At 55.8% G+C, this 14,523-nt stretch overlaps 1 long non-coding RNA gene across 2 annotated transcripts; it reads left to right on the forward strand.

Annotated features, from left to right (window-relative positions):
* Positions 1–647: 647 nt before the first annotated feature.
* Positions 648–13,106, forward strand: LOC134521172 (uncharacterized). Of its 2 annotated transcripts, none has more exons than XR_010072667.1 (6): positions 648–702; positions 808–939; positions 1,034–1,227; positions 8,978–9,045; positions 9,946–10,328; positions 12,606–13,106. It is a non-coding gene; the product is annotated as an uncharacterized LOC134521172 (long non-coding RNA). The 2 variants fall into 2 exon arrangements; XR_010072666.1 differs by having other exon boundaries at positions 1,034–1,141.
* The last annotated feature ends 1,417 nt before the right edge of the window (positions 13,107–14,523 follow it).

Consider the following 14,523-nt stretch of genomic DNA (forward strand, 5'->3'; position numbering starts at 1 on the left):
GTGAAAGCAGCCCCTTGCCACCTGCGCCTTCCTTCGCTGGGAATTTTTCTGAAGGAGCCGTAGTTACTGGTGCTCCACTGTCAGAGGAGCAGCGCTCGGGCAGAGGGCAGCGGTGGGAGCTGCTGGGAACGCGTGCCACGGCGTTTGGTGGGACCTTGCAGGAAACCCCCTGCCTGTGGTCCCTCCCCACCTAAGCTGCCCGGGCTCCCCGAAAAGGAGAGCGGGCGTGCTTGGGGCTGCCAGACCTTCCCCGCAATCTCCTGCCCCAGTCTACAGCTGTCAGTGGGGGCAATTACCAGCTTTGAAGACTACCTGCAAATGAAGGGGCAAACTGCCACCGGCTTGCAGGGGCAGGAGGGCTGCGAGCACTGGGCACACTCAACCAGGCGCCGAAGGTGGCCGGGCAGCGGCTGGGTGGTGAGAGGTGGTGAGAAGGGTTTCTGTTCTGGGTGGCCTTTTCCAGGGTTTGCACGGTGTTTGCTGGATGCTGAAGCATCCTTGGGAAGGCCGAAAGGTGAAAGCACGGCTCGCTTCACTGCCGCAGTGCCCAGTTCCCCGCCTTAGCTGGGGGTAGTGAAAACCCCATCCTGTTCTGCTAATCTTTTGAACAGGTGCCTTTTAACCAATGGGATGTCCCTCTTATCCTTTTTCTTCCATCTGTGGGAAGCCGAGGAGAGCAGCAAGTCTCCGCTCACACTGCCGGTAAGAACAGGACCCAGCGTGCCTGGCTCTGGATGTGCCCTGCACACATCTGTGCATGTATAATGCCGCTCCTCACTAACGGGGTCTCTGGCACGCTGCTTCCAGGCAAGTGTTAATGAAGACCCAAGTGTGACCAGCCCCGTGCCATGCCGGGGAGCAGCACAGCCCCAGTGGGTGCCCGGGGAAGGGGTCCATCGGAGCAGCTCTCCATAGCGTCAGCCCAGCGGCATCCTCAGGGTAAGCCTGGGGCTTCAACGGGTGCTCGTGACCCCTTGGAATAGGGAATTGGGCACCCTGAGTGAAGCATCTTCTCCACCTGGGTGTCCCAAAGGGTTAACGATCCCGGCAGCTGATGGATGGGTGGTGAGGAGATTGATTGCCTCCTGCAAGGTACATAAAGTCTCGCCCTCCTGCAGAAACACAGCGCTTGTTCAACCAGGTAAATAACTGGTTTAAGATCCCCTCTCGCAGCAGCTGACCCTACACGTGTTTGTCCAAGTGTCTGGAGTTGTTCCAGTCTCTCTGGTAAGTGACCTTTCCCAAATTTTTCTTTTCAAGTTGACATTTAAGAAGGGGGGAAAAAGTCACAGCAACAAATGGTGTTTTAACAGCGATAAAGCCGTACCCGTCAACAAAGCCAGGAAAGCCGCGCCGGAGCCCGCGCTGGCAGCTCTGCCGTCCCCGCCAGAGTCCATACGGACAGCCATGGCTGGCATTTCCCGACCGGCGTGGTTTTGCTCGACCCGACATTGGCGGTGCCCGTGGGCGGCTCCGCAGCACCCGGGGAGGGCTCCCGGGTGCAATTAAGTCCGAGCCAGCTGCTGGCAGCTGGAGGCACTCGCAGTATTAGTTCATTACTGCAATTCAAATGAAGAAGAATCTTAAATCTTCTCTGGACAGAATCTGGGTTTGGCAGGCAATGGAGCACTTGGCTCATTTTGAAAACGCCTTGGACGATTTTGGTAAATGTTTTACTGGGTGTTCAGGGGAAGTAAAATTTACCCCTTGTTTTCATGTTCCTCAGTTCTCAGCTTCAGCTCTGCAGCGACTCAGCCCTCACCTGGGCGGTCGTCCCCCAGGGAGGTATTTAAGCAATGAAGTCCCTGTGCTTGGCAGGAGGTTTTCCTCTTCAGCCCAGGTGCCTGGTACGTGAGCTCCTCTGCCGGGCTGCTCACCGCTGAAGGGTTCCCCAAATCCCGCTCTCCCCATGTCCTGGCCGACGCCGTAGCCCCGGCATGCCAGCTGCCAGCCGCTCCCTCTCCACCAGGCTCTGTGGGATCTCTTGGGTGTCGCTGCCTTCTCCACCTGCAAAGTGCCCCACAGCCCTCCTGGCCTGGCCCTGCCGCCCGTTCCCAGGGTTTTGCTTTAGTTGCAGATGGCGAGCAGGGCTGCGAGCAGCAACCGGTCTGGGGTGTTGGAGTCTCCCTGTGATCCCACCCTTTTTTTGGGGTGCCACTAGAAATGGTTCCCATGGGGATCCCCCCAGGATGGCCAGCCTGGGCTCTGCTCCGCGCCTCCATGGTCCTGCCCTGAGAAGAGAAATCGAAACATAGACTTCCCAGTGTTTGCGTTGCCCATAGCAGGAGGCGTGGGAGGTCCCTGGGAAGCAGCCGGCAGCGGGAATTCCCTGGAGCTGGGTGCTTTCCTGGCATTTCTCGCAGAGAACCCGGTGTCAGGGGCTGTAAAAAGGCAGGAGGCAATGCGGGGACGGGGCCAGGGGCTGTGCTCCGGTCGCACCACGACACGCTGCCAGCTCAGCCCCGCGCCGGAGCCCTCCCGAGCTGCTGCGGGCTGTGGCAAGCTCCGCTTTCAGCGGGTTTGTGACAAATCTCAGTTGAGAAACAACTCCGTCAGGACAGGCCTGATGGATGCACCTGGCTTTGCGGTGATGCCGTTTCTTGGATGTAATCTATTTGTGCAAGAGGAACAGCCCCCAGGCTACCAGGGGCAGCTCCGGCAGCTCACAGATCCCCCTGTTAGGACCATCCATCTGCCACAGCTCTCCCTGGCCGTCCCCGGGAGGGCTCTAGTGCCGCACGTTATCGTGGGAGAGCCGAGCTATTCTGCTGGGCTGTCGCTGAAGCGACGCTTGTGCGAGGCTCTGTGGCTGCTCGGGCGTGACGGCAACTTTGGGACCTCACCCACTAAGTTATCTTTAATTTTTCACGGTAAGAACACCCCATTTCGCTCTCGCTCGCAGCGGGGCCGGGTGTTGGCTCGCTGCAGGGTCGGTACGTGAGCCCCAGAGCGGGACTGCTGCCTGTATCCGGAGCCTTCCTTCCCCTGCGATAACGTCAGCGCTGGAGAGCAGGCGGCTATTTCGGTCCCAGGAATGCCAGCAGATGATTTCACTTTTGTTTTGTACCCGATAACCTTTCCCATCACAATGAGGGACGGCGTCCGTGCTCCCTGCGCTTCCGTGTGCGAGGGGAAAGCCATTCAAGCGCCTCTGCCGGGGAAAAGAAAAAGCTGGTTTAAAAATAGCTGCCCGATTGTCGATGGAGCCTGGGCAAAGGAAGGGCAAAAGCCTCTCCGTGCCGCGCCGTGCACCCTGCGCCGGGGTCGGTGAGCCGGGGCGGGGGGGCAGTGGCCGTGGGAATATTTGCTGTGCAGCCTTTTCCCATCGGCCTCGCGGGGACGGGAAGGTCTGGGAGAGACTTTCTGTCTCTGAGTAGAGTCATCCTGATGCGGGGCTCTGGGAGAGCTACAGCAAGCCCCCTTTGCCCCCCCCACCCCAGGCACATGCGGTGGTGTTTTCTCCCTTCTCTGCCCGTCTCCGACTCCTTTCCCTGCTGGATTTCACAGCTGGGAGCTGGGTGAGGAGCGAGGCGAGACAAACCCACCCTGGGCCCCAGGCGAGATAAGTCTGGTCAAACCCAAATTGCTAAAGCTCGGCTCCAATTTTTATTTCCTGTGGGGAGGGAGCTGGCTGAAATAACTTGGTGTTTTGTTTTTTTGGGTTTTTTTTTGTTTTTTTTTTTTTTAAGCTTTCAGCCTGTGACTTCCCATGAACCGCTGACCCATCATGTGACGGGAGCGGCGGCGGGGATTGCTGCAGTGGGACATGGTATCCCTGGCTCACGGAGCCGCCGCAGTGGGATGCTGTATCCCCCAGTCACAGAGCTGCTGCAGTGGGATGTGGTATCCCCGGCTCATGGAGCCACTGCGGTGGGATGTGGTATCCCCGGCTCATGGAGCCACTGTGGTGGGATGCTGTACCCCAGGCTCACAGAGCAGCAGTGGGCAGACCCCGGTGCTCAGGTGCCAGCGTGTGCCAGGGCACGGGCAAACCCAGGCACCATTCCTCTGGGAAGGGGCAAACCCTGACACGCTGGAAGAGGGAAGGCAGCAGGCTTACTTACCGCCATCCCCCTCCCCTATGCAGAGATGCTCCGCTGGGGTGGCATGGCCCCTCTCACCAATGCCCACCCTGGCCTTCAGAGTACATTATAAGCCATTTTGCGGGCTATTGGCCAGCAGGGTGGCTACCTGGGCTCCTGTTTGATCAATCCCTTTGCTTAGAGGGAGGTTTTTGCTCAGTCCCCGTGAGTGCAGGACTTACAGCGTGGCTCCAAACCTGCCCTTGCCCTTCCTGAGCTGGAGCCTGTTTACAAAACAGTGGCTGAGGGCTGCTATTTATCCTTACATACACAGTACATTCAGAGTTGCTAAACAGGCAAAGCCAAAATGAAAGTCATCTGAGTTTTTCTTTAATTAGAGTAAGATCCTGATGAATCATGAGGTTCTTTACCTCAAGGATGCACCAAGAATTGACTTTGGCAGCAGATATCAAGGTACAGCAGTCAGCGGAGCTCGCTCGCTGCGTTGACATCTGCTGGAAAGACTTGTTTTTCCCTCCCGAGTCACATGCGAGCTTGTGATCCGATCATGAGATACAAAGGATAACCTTCCAATATTTATTTTTCTCATCTGGAATTTTCAAAGGCGGAGGAAAAGAGCAAAAAGCAGCGTAAGGGGGAAAAAAAAAAAGAAAAAAAGAAAACCCAACCTCTTGACTCTTTTGGTTGGTGTTGCTCTGGGCGCTGGGCAGGACGCCGGCTCCAGTGCCCGTTGCATGCCGTGATGGAGAGCATCGGTGCGGGCAGGGCGATCCTGTGGGCATCCTCCCCTCCGGGACGAGCGCACCCCGGTGCAGGCAGCGGCGGGCAGGGGCTGCCCGTCCCAGGGTGACCTGCGCTGGCACGGGGCCGGGGAGAGCCTGTCCTCCCCACCCCGCCGGCGGCTGCCCAGAGCTGGCCCTGTGCCATCCTTCGACTTTAAACTTCACGTTTGATTTTAAATGTTGAAGTAAATTTTATTTTATTTTATTTTTTTTAATAGCAATATCCCAATGTAATCAGCGAGGCAGGTGGAGTTGTTTGATACGCGCTCTAGCCCAAAGGTTTATAGTAAGCCCAGCTGCAAGATTAAACCAGAATCACCCCCGAATAAAATCCCCCTTACAATCTTTGGGGGAATTTTGCTAGTGCAGCTTGGGCGTGTTTACTTCTGTGAGGTGATGCCTATCAAGCACCAAAAAAAAAAAAAAAAAAAACAACCCAGAAAACCATCATGGTGCTGACAGAGGGGCTGTCGGGAAATGAGCGTTCAGGCTGCTGCAGGCTTTGGCGTGCGAGGAGCTCTCGCCGAAGAGCGACCGAGGCAAAGCCATGGGGCAGGGCTGGTTATTTTCCGAGGCGGAGAGGTGTGCGCTGTCGACTGCCCGATTTGAATGAGGAGGCCGCTGCCCACGGTTTGCACGGGTGCGGCGAACCTGCCTGGCGTGTACAGCGGGGCGATACTGGGGAGGGCAGGCTGAGATCAGCTCTGCGTCTGTCTGTCTGTCTGTCTGTCGGTCTGTTCGGTGCTGGGAGCAGCTACACAGAGCTGGAAAATGCAGCAGGTCATGGCCGTACTTTCCCAAACCCCATGGCTATGGGATGCCCCTGGGCGCATGCCTGCGCCCAGGGGCATCCCATAGCCATGGGGTTTGGGAAAGTACGGCCATGACCTAGGAAGAGCCAAGGCTGGGATGTCCTCCCAGTGTGGGGTGATGTGGGGTGACCGGCTGGGCATCACCCCCCGGTTACTCAGTCCTTCGCCTCCGGCGCTGCTGAGCGAGTGTGCGCCGGGGTGTCCTGCGGTGCCATGCCGTGCCTCCATGTACTGGTGGGTCCCCTTGCCGGGGGAGTGGGGGGGTCCCTGCACGGGGACCGGGGGAGCCTGCAACTACAGCTGAGCCAGCGAGGAGAGGTTAAAGCAGAAAGGCGCTTGTGGTTTCCTTCGAAACTGAAAGGCCCCATAATATTTCAGGAGGTTGATGGCCTCGGCTGCAGAGCTCTCCGTCCCGGGGCTGTCGGTGTGTGCGGAGCCGGACGGTCCATGGAGGCTGAGCCCCAGGTCCTCGGCGAGTTCGGAAACTCCGTGGCCTTTTGGGAGGGAGGCGTGTAAGCCTCGTACCTTCCCGGCTAAAGCCAACTGGGCTCCCGGCTCTGCCTGTCCGGGAAGGGAGCGGGGGGTTTGCACAGCAGATGGGACCCGACACGGCCCCGGGGAAGGGGGGATGCTCCGGGCAAGGCCAAAGGGGCCATGTCTGTGTGACACACTGCATGTCAGCGCGGGCTGAGGCGTAACAGCCATAGCTCCCTTGGAAATGAGTAACTGCGAGGGGGAACGTAAAGAGGTGGATGTCACGCTGGAGGGAGGCAAAGCCAGTTAGGAAAGCGCCGCCTGCAAAAGCAGGGAGCCCAGCCACAGCCTGGCCACGGCTATTTCGGTGCCGAGAGAGGGCTGAGCGCAGAGGTATTGCCAGTAAAAACACCCGCTGGTGTCAAGCGGGGAGGCGGGATGGAGGGGCACAGTGGAAAGACAGCCCGGCTAACAGGGAGGGGATGAAGGGACGGCGTCTGCGGGGTGGCTTCAACGCGGTGAATGGCGTTTTGACTGTGGTAGGAAGGTAGAATTCCATGTTTTGGGGAGGCTGGCTAAATGATGGGCTGGCAGTGAGAAGTGGATGAAATCCGTCTTGTGAGGCCCCTACGTCTTTGCCAGGACCACGGCACTCGTGAGGGAGGCTTTGGGTAGCTGGGACCTGATATATGGTCCCTAGACTCAAAACTGGGGAAGCGTAAACAGGAGATGATTTTAAATTAAAACCAAAGCAATCCATAATAAAACGCTGTCTCTAGTAAGCAGAATTATTACTGATTTCAAGTTTTGAGAAGTTTTGAAACTGCCCAAATTGTGTGTCTCCTGCTATTACATGGGCTTTACTTTGCAGTGTCCTAACCCACCCTCCCATCTCCCCACTTAGTGCAAAGAACAGGGGTTTTTGTTCCAAAAAGCAAACTGTTCCCTTTCCGTAGGCAATTATTTCGGTGGCCTCTGCAGCAGCATTAGCCAGAGATCGTTATGGGCACTGTGACAGGTTAACGAGGGGGTAGGTGCGCAGTTATCGGTGGTCCGTGCAGGAGAGCACCATACCTGCCCCTGACTGGTGGGAATTTGGAAGGAGTTTGGGTTTTCTGGACCTGGCTGACCTGTCTGCGTACCCCCGGGACATCTCTGAGTGCTGCAGTTTCCTGGTTTGCTGGCCCTTTGCCCGCCCCTAACAAAATTAGAGCAGGCCTGACCCGGAAAGCCGAATGCAGAAGTGATCAATAGTGATGGGTAATTGGTCAGCAGCGCTGCCTGGAGGGTCTCGGCATCTTAGTCCCAAAAGAAATAAATACATTCAGAAAAACTGTAGGCAGCGTGGCTCTGGTGGCTGGGGCATGGGCTAGAGGGGGTTCGGCCTGCGGTCCAAGAGGGCTGAGTTGTCCATGCCTCATCCCTGGTGAATGGCCTGGGTCCTTCTGGTCTCCCTGCCTGGTGATGGTGCGTCTCCAGGAGGTTTTGCTGTGCAAGGTGTTTGTTCCACAGTGGCGGAGCCTCGGCCGGGGGGAGGTGCTGCAGGAGGGAGACACGGTCACAGCTCTGGGTGCCACCACCCCATGTCGGTGCCTGGGAGAGGAGACGCATCGGCTCATCCCTGAGTGCGGTGTAGACACTTGCTGCTGGAGGAGAAACCAGTCCCTGTTTTTAGGGAAATAAACAAATCCCAAAGAACATCCTTTTGCAGCAGCCCCCTCCCGCCTGCTCGTGTCCCTGGAGGACAACGAGGGCTTTGTAACTGCCCAGGGCTCTCGGGAACTGAAACAACCTCAGTATGAGCTCAGCGGCTGTAAATCAGCGGGCTCCACTGGGTGCTACTGCTGGGTAAATTTAGTGCTGATTGCTTTGATCTGAAATGCTTTTATTTCATACCCTCTACAGAGATAGACACAAGGTCAGACTAATGGCTGATATGTGAAAAACATATGTGGCCTTTATTGATTTTTGCAGTGATTAATGATTCAAAGGGAGGGCCGGTGATTCATGCACCCACGAACGGTGCCTGGGAATGAGCAACACCGACCGAGGTGGCCTTTTAACTCCAGCATCCATCCTGCTTCCCACTGCTCAGGGGTACTGGCGCCGCTCTCACGGGTGTCCTTGCACCGGGCACAAACCCCTTTGTACGCACAGCCACAGCGGAGTTCTTGCTTTTGCTGTCCGTTTTGGAATGGGGATAGAAAGAACTGGACCTAAACCCTTTCTGTAGTTTGTTGACAGCGCCTCTTGAAGCTTTCCTGCTTGTCCAAGAGGAGAGTCCTTCGGAAGGGTACGGCACAGCCCCGGCTGCCGTCGGGAGGTGTCGTGGCAGAGCGCATCCCCCAGCTTCAGCCCTTTGCTCACCACCCTGCGATCTCTCAACAAAGGGGCTTCAAAGCTGTGTGCTGCGATTAGCCTTGCAGGCCATGGTTTTTGAAATGCTTCTCCACCCCCGTGAGCATGTGTGGCCCCCTGGAGGCTGCTGAGCCATCGCCGTGGGGTGGGCGCTCTACCCCCACCCCATCCCAGCCCACCCCATGGGTTTGCTCTGTGCCACAGATGCATCTGGAAACTGCATGGGGAAGTCATCCTAATTTTGGAGGGGGAAACCAGGCCCTGTTTGAAGGCTCTGGGTGGTGGTTACGCAACTTTCCTATCTGCTATTTGAGAAAACTTCCCCCTCCTGGCTGTTTTAGCCTTGTGACTATGACTAAAGTCATCGTGTTGCCACCAAGGCTCCTTCTGCTCACTGCTTTGACACTGGCTGTCTCGCCGAAGGGGCCAGAGACCTGCTACATCTCGCTGCGCTTTGGGTTCCACTTGTTGCCAGCTCTACTGCTTTTCTTTCTTTTCTCTCTTGCAGTTGCTGATGGCTAAAGGCAAAGGCGTGTTCTCCCTTGGGCGATGTCATGGAGGAGGCGATGCTTTGCTGTAAGAGCCATTGCTCGGTGGTCACCCTCCTGGGGCCATGCATCCACCACCCCCACCCCGGGTGGTGAGCGTGGAGGCGCAGGCAGCAGCACAGGGTTAAATGCAGCACATTTGCCGGGGAGGGGGAGCGAGGCGGTGGGGGGGGAACACCACCACGGTGGGGGTTTCTTCAGCTTTGCTCCATGTGGATGGGTTTGAGGGGTACCCACGTGCGTGTGTGTCTGTGTGTGCGTGCGTGTGTGTGTGAGTAGCTCGTCACTCAGCTGCGTGACCAAGGGGGACAACAAAGGATGATGTATGGTGGTGCCAAACTCCAGTTCCCGGGGGAGCCTGGGTTCCTCTTTGTGGTAGCCATGGTATGGGAGCACAAACACGAGCGCAGGTGAAGGTCGACAGGCAGCGGTTGAGTTTGGGCTGTGTGGATGCCAGTGTGCACAAACCCGTTCAGCCACACACAGGGAGATGTAAGGCCATCAGCAGCTTGCTCGGAGGCACCGGCTCCCTTTCCGTCTGCAGCAGGCCCCATAGAGATCTTTTGAACATGCCGAGGAGACGAGTGCAGATGCTGACTGGCCCCATGTGCCTGACCCTGGCTACGGGTGACAGTCCCGGCGCGGTCTCTGTCCCCGTCCAGCAGCAGCCAAGGGCTGTCGCCTCCCTCCAAGGGATGCTTTGGGGACACAGGGTGTTGGCCCACGGCAGGAGAGGGCGGGAAGCATGACTGGGAGGCACGCGGAGAGACACTGCGTGCTCCCAAATTAGCCGCCAGGCCAGGTTGGTTTTCCTGTTTACTCCCTAAGTGGAAAATAGGAAGAGAGTAAAAAACCGCATCCCCTTGGCTATAAAAAGATCTTGCTGTGTGGGCACAGGAATTTTACCTTCTTTTCTTTTTTCTTCCAGCCTAGCAGAGCCTCGGTGGCGCCAGGTGTGCGGCGTGGGCTGCAGCGACAGTACTGCAAATAAAGGGGGATGCCGGGAAGAGCCGCTCCGCTGTAGGAGATATTTCTTCTTGGACGGAGAACTGGACCCATTCACCAACCTGCTGGTGAACAGCTGTATCGGGGGGTCGTAAAGCATGAGGGTCACGGAGGAGACATGCAGGGTCACAGAGGAGATGACAGGGTGTGTGCTGGGGACACAAAGCTCCCCCCGTGTGTACCCAGCACTGACCCAGCCGGGGTGTGAGGCAGCCGAGGGCCGCTCTCAGCTCCAACAAGCAGGACAAAAGGTGAAGAAAACACACCATCCCTGCAGCGTTTCCATGGGCAGATTGCAATAAAAAGGTGAGCCGTGTGGGTTCGGCCAACAGGAGCAAGGGGTCGGAGCAGATAAGATACTGCCACGATGGAAAACTGGCCGGGCTGCGTTTCGGGTTTACAGCATCAGGATGAGTTACTGGGATTCTGGACTCTGCAAGCCCAGGGAGGTTGCTAAACCTTGTTTGCCTCAGATTGTTTGTCCAAAGATACTGAGAGATGAACTCTTTTTCTTTCCTTCGTAATTGGCCATAATCTTATCTGAAGCCTCCAAAGTGTCCCAGAGATTCCTCAAGGCGATAACAACCAAACAAACAAAAAAAAAAAGAAGTCCAAGAGCATTTATTTCTGAGGCTTGAGACTGGGGAATGGCACAAGTTTCTTGAGCAGCTTTGGTCACCCTTCTTTGTCACAAAGAGAAGGAGAGGACAGCCAGAGCTGCCAAGGTCTTGCTTAGGTAGCGACTGAGCTTTCTTGCCTCCTTGTTCCTCTGGATGACTGAAGCTGTTTTGAGGAGGAGAGCATCAAAGGTGATTTAGCTAACTATGAAAAAATACTGAACGAGAGCAGGAGGCTACAGCAGCCCGTGTCTCAGGCACCCGGCTGCCTCAGCCAGGGTGGTTTCACCGTCTCCTACCAAAGGGTATTTTTGGTGTGTTTGTTGTGGGCCTGTGGATACCCTTCAGGCAAGAGGCTTTCTCGTGGATTCAGTGGTGGTTTCAAGGTACTTTTTGCTCTGCAGGGTTTGTGGCTTCTCACTCACCAGAGGAGCCTCTAATAATCTCACTGCGGACTTTGAAAAGTATGTGCAATTGTAAAAAAGATCCCCCAAACATAGTATTTCCTTGAAAATTCAGTTCAGTGTCTGTGTGCCTGACTGGCCTTAGCTGGTCTTGACAGAAAAGATTTTACAGACCCTGGAGCTCTTTTCTGGGGTCTGTTTCTGCCGGTGCCACCTGTAGTTGTCCATTTGAAGCAGTTGAGTGTTATTTGTGATGTTGCCTCCACAGCACAAGGGTTCCCCCGCACGCTCAGGGCTGTGTGGGCTCGCTGGCAAGTGGGGATATTGATTGCACGAGGGCTGGTGGTCCACAGCAGACCTGGTGGGTTGTAGGTGGCTTTGTCCACGCTGCATGTCTCACCTCCAGCAGGGGAGCAGGTCCTATGCTGAACCCATCGCTGAAGCTGTCTGCTGGGGCAGGGTTGTGGGCACCAGAATGGACGCACCATCCCAGCAGGACTCATACTGGGCCCTGCTGGGGGCGTTCGCACTCAGGGGTCTTTGTTCATAAATTGGATGAGCCCTGTTAGTTCCACGAGGGTCCACCACGCCTCCCCAGAGGGCTGGTCCGACCGTCACAGCCCATCCTGACTCTGTCTTAGCTTTAGCTGTGATTTTTGTATTGTCCATAGCAAAACATCTACTGCGCATCCAGTGAGCCCAGCCCTGGAGCCGGGACCTGGATTTGGTATTAATTGTGGTGGCTTCATCCAGGTCATGGATTAAAAATGTGAAATTTTTGAAGGGGGAAGGAGAAAATTCTTCTCTGACAAAGCTTCTACTTGGTGCTGGTTCATGACTTAGAATTTGTTTTCAGACCTACGAGTTGGCCGGGTTTTGCCCCAGCTGTTACGCGCTGTATTACCTGGTGCATTATTCTGGTTCTCAGTCAAAATATAACGTCAAGTTAAGACAAGTACCAATGTCTAAGCATCCCATATCAGCACCGCAGCAAGTTACTGTGACCAGATCTGTTTTCTGCCAACCTTTCTCGATTAGCAGAAAAAAACAATTTAAGGGAGGGGAACTGAATTAATCAGCCTGTGCCTGGGCTCCGGGTCAGGGTGACTTGCCTCTGTCATTATCCTGTTTATTGTTCAGCCCGCAGAAGAGAAGGCTCCAGGGAGACCTTATTGCAGTCTTTCAATATATAAAGGGGGTTTACAAGAAAGGTGGAGTGGGACTTTTTGCCAAGACCTGTGCCAAGGCCAAGGCCTGCCCAGGGCAAGGGGCAATGGTTTTAAACTGAAAGAGGGTAGGTTTAGATTTGATATTACGAACTAATTTTTTACGATGAGGTTGGTGAGGCCCAGGTTGCCCAGAGAAGCTGTGGCTGCCCCATCCCTGCAGGTGTTCAAGGCCAGGCTGGATGGGGCTTTGAGTGACCTGGTCTAGTGGGAGGTGTCCCTGCCCAGGGCAGGGGGGTTGGAACTAGACGATCTTCGAGGGTCCCTTCCAACTCCAAACATTCTATGATTCTGTGATAACTCTTTCAAAATACTGGCATCTTACTTGTCTTTCAGATGAGTCCCTCAGCAGCTGGAGTGAGGGCAGGACACACGCCACTCCCCGTGCCAGTGCGGATGTCCTCAATTAGTCCAGGTACAATGTATATTTTAGAAGCCAAGAAAGTGGATGCAAAGGATACATAAATGCTGGGTTCTGAGCAAAGCAAACTAACGGGAGAAATGAGCAGTTCGCTACCCTGCTGTAAGGATTTTGCTAATACAAGCCAGTTCACAGGCAGTAAGGACATTCCGTCAAAGCAAATTGATTTTTTTTCTACTGTTTTGCTCACCTGCAGCGAAGCTCTTCCCTGGCTAGCGAGTGTGCCCTTCGCCTTGCCGCGCTCCTCCGGGGCTCAGTGTCCCCCCTGGCCTGCCTGCGGGGTTTTGCCTGCTGCAGAGCCACAGCTGTGCCCCCGCGGGACCACGGCCATCCACACCACAGGTCACCTCTGTGGACGCAGCACAGGTCACCTCTGTGGCCAAAACCCAGGCACAGGCCCCGGAAGAGGCAAGGCAGCTGCGGGAGGCGGCTGGTGGCTGGGCACGGGTGGCAGTGCTTGCCTTGGGCCACGGGAGCGCAGGGGACAGGCATGGTGGAGTTAAAGCCTTAGCCTGACTCTGCTGAAACCCCCTGCTGCACTGTTTGTGTGCACAGGCTGCCCCAGTTCGCCTGGGGTTTACCACACATTTCCATCGTGCTTGCAAAATGCTGTTATCATAAATTGCAAAAAAAACCACCCTCATCCTCATCCGATCAGAGTGAAACCAGCGTGTCTCTGCACAACGTCTCCGGCGTGTCCGGTCTGATGAGTGCTCTGCGGGGCACAGGGTTATTGCTCAGAGATGCTTCGCTTTGCTGCTTTGGGATTTTTTTTTTTTCTTTTTTCATTTCAGACTCCTTGGCTTGCGAAAGCAACCACTGCAGCCAAGCTACTTGCTGCCTTAGCTACTGGCCACGACTTGACTTTTTTTCCAAGGGCTGGTGTGGCCTTTCCCCATGCAAACGTGCAGCAGTGAAGCTGGGGGTGTCGGGGAGCCTGTGCTGCTCCTGAGCTGGGGCTCCGGGCTGCCACCGAACCCCGCTGAGCAGAGGCACGGCTGGAGCTGGCAGAGAAGCCCATCGCAGCCTCTCCCCTCCCTGTCCCACGGGGCGAGCAGCACCTTGCTCAGGGTCACCCTGTCCCACCGGGGCCACACGAGCAGGGCACCCACTGTGGGCACCGCCAGTGCCTGTGTGTCACCCCGATAGCTCCCTCTGCCCGATAGCTCCCTCTGTCCCAGCCCCCATCTCCATGATGGGACGAGGGTGCGGGTGAAAGCACGGGTCCAGCAGGCAGGCAGTCTGGGAGGCTCCGGGCAATTTCCAGGAGCAAAGCCGCTGTTTAAAATAATATGTTTCATCATTAATAATGGAAATGGCCTCAAGTTGTGCCAGGGGAGGTTTAGATTGGATATTGGGAAAAAATTTCTTCACTGGAAGGGCTGTCAAGCCTTGGGATGGGAAGTGGTGGAATCACCACCCCTGGAGGTATTTAAAAGACAGGTAGACGTGGTGCTGAGGGATGTGGTTCAGTGGTGGGTTTAGCAGTGCTAAGTTAACGGTTGGGCTCGATGATCTTAAAGGTCCCTTCCAACCATAATGATTCTATGATTTTATGATTCTAATACAAATCCCGGAGGCTATTTAACCTGTGTGAGACACAAGCTGGAGGCACCGCGTGGCTTACCACCCATGACAGACTACAGGTGTGTGCTGCTGGGTTATGGTATGGCTGAGGTGGAGGGTGCCATCTGCAAAATCTTGGGGAGCACTGCAGATTTCTTTCACTGGAGTTTATCAAGCATCTTTGGCTGTAAATGAGCCGAGCGGAGCTTAGCCCCCTCCAGCGCCAGCAGCCCTCCTGGGTGAGCTGCCGGGGGGGCTCTGCGGGTG

The sequence above is a fragment of the Chroicocephalus ridibundus genome, chromosome 9 (assembly GCF_963924245.1).
Source record: "Chroicocephalus ridibundus chromosome 9, bChrRid1.1, whole genome shotgun sequence".
Lineage (NCBI taxonomy): Eukaryota > Metazoa > Chordata > Aves > Charadriiformes > Laridae > Chroicocephalus > Chroicocephalus ridibundus.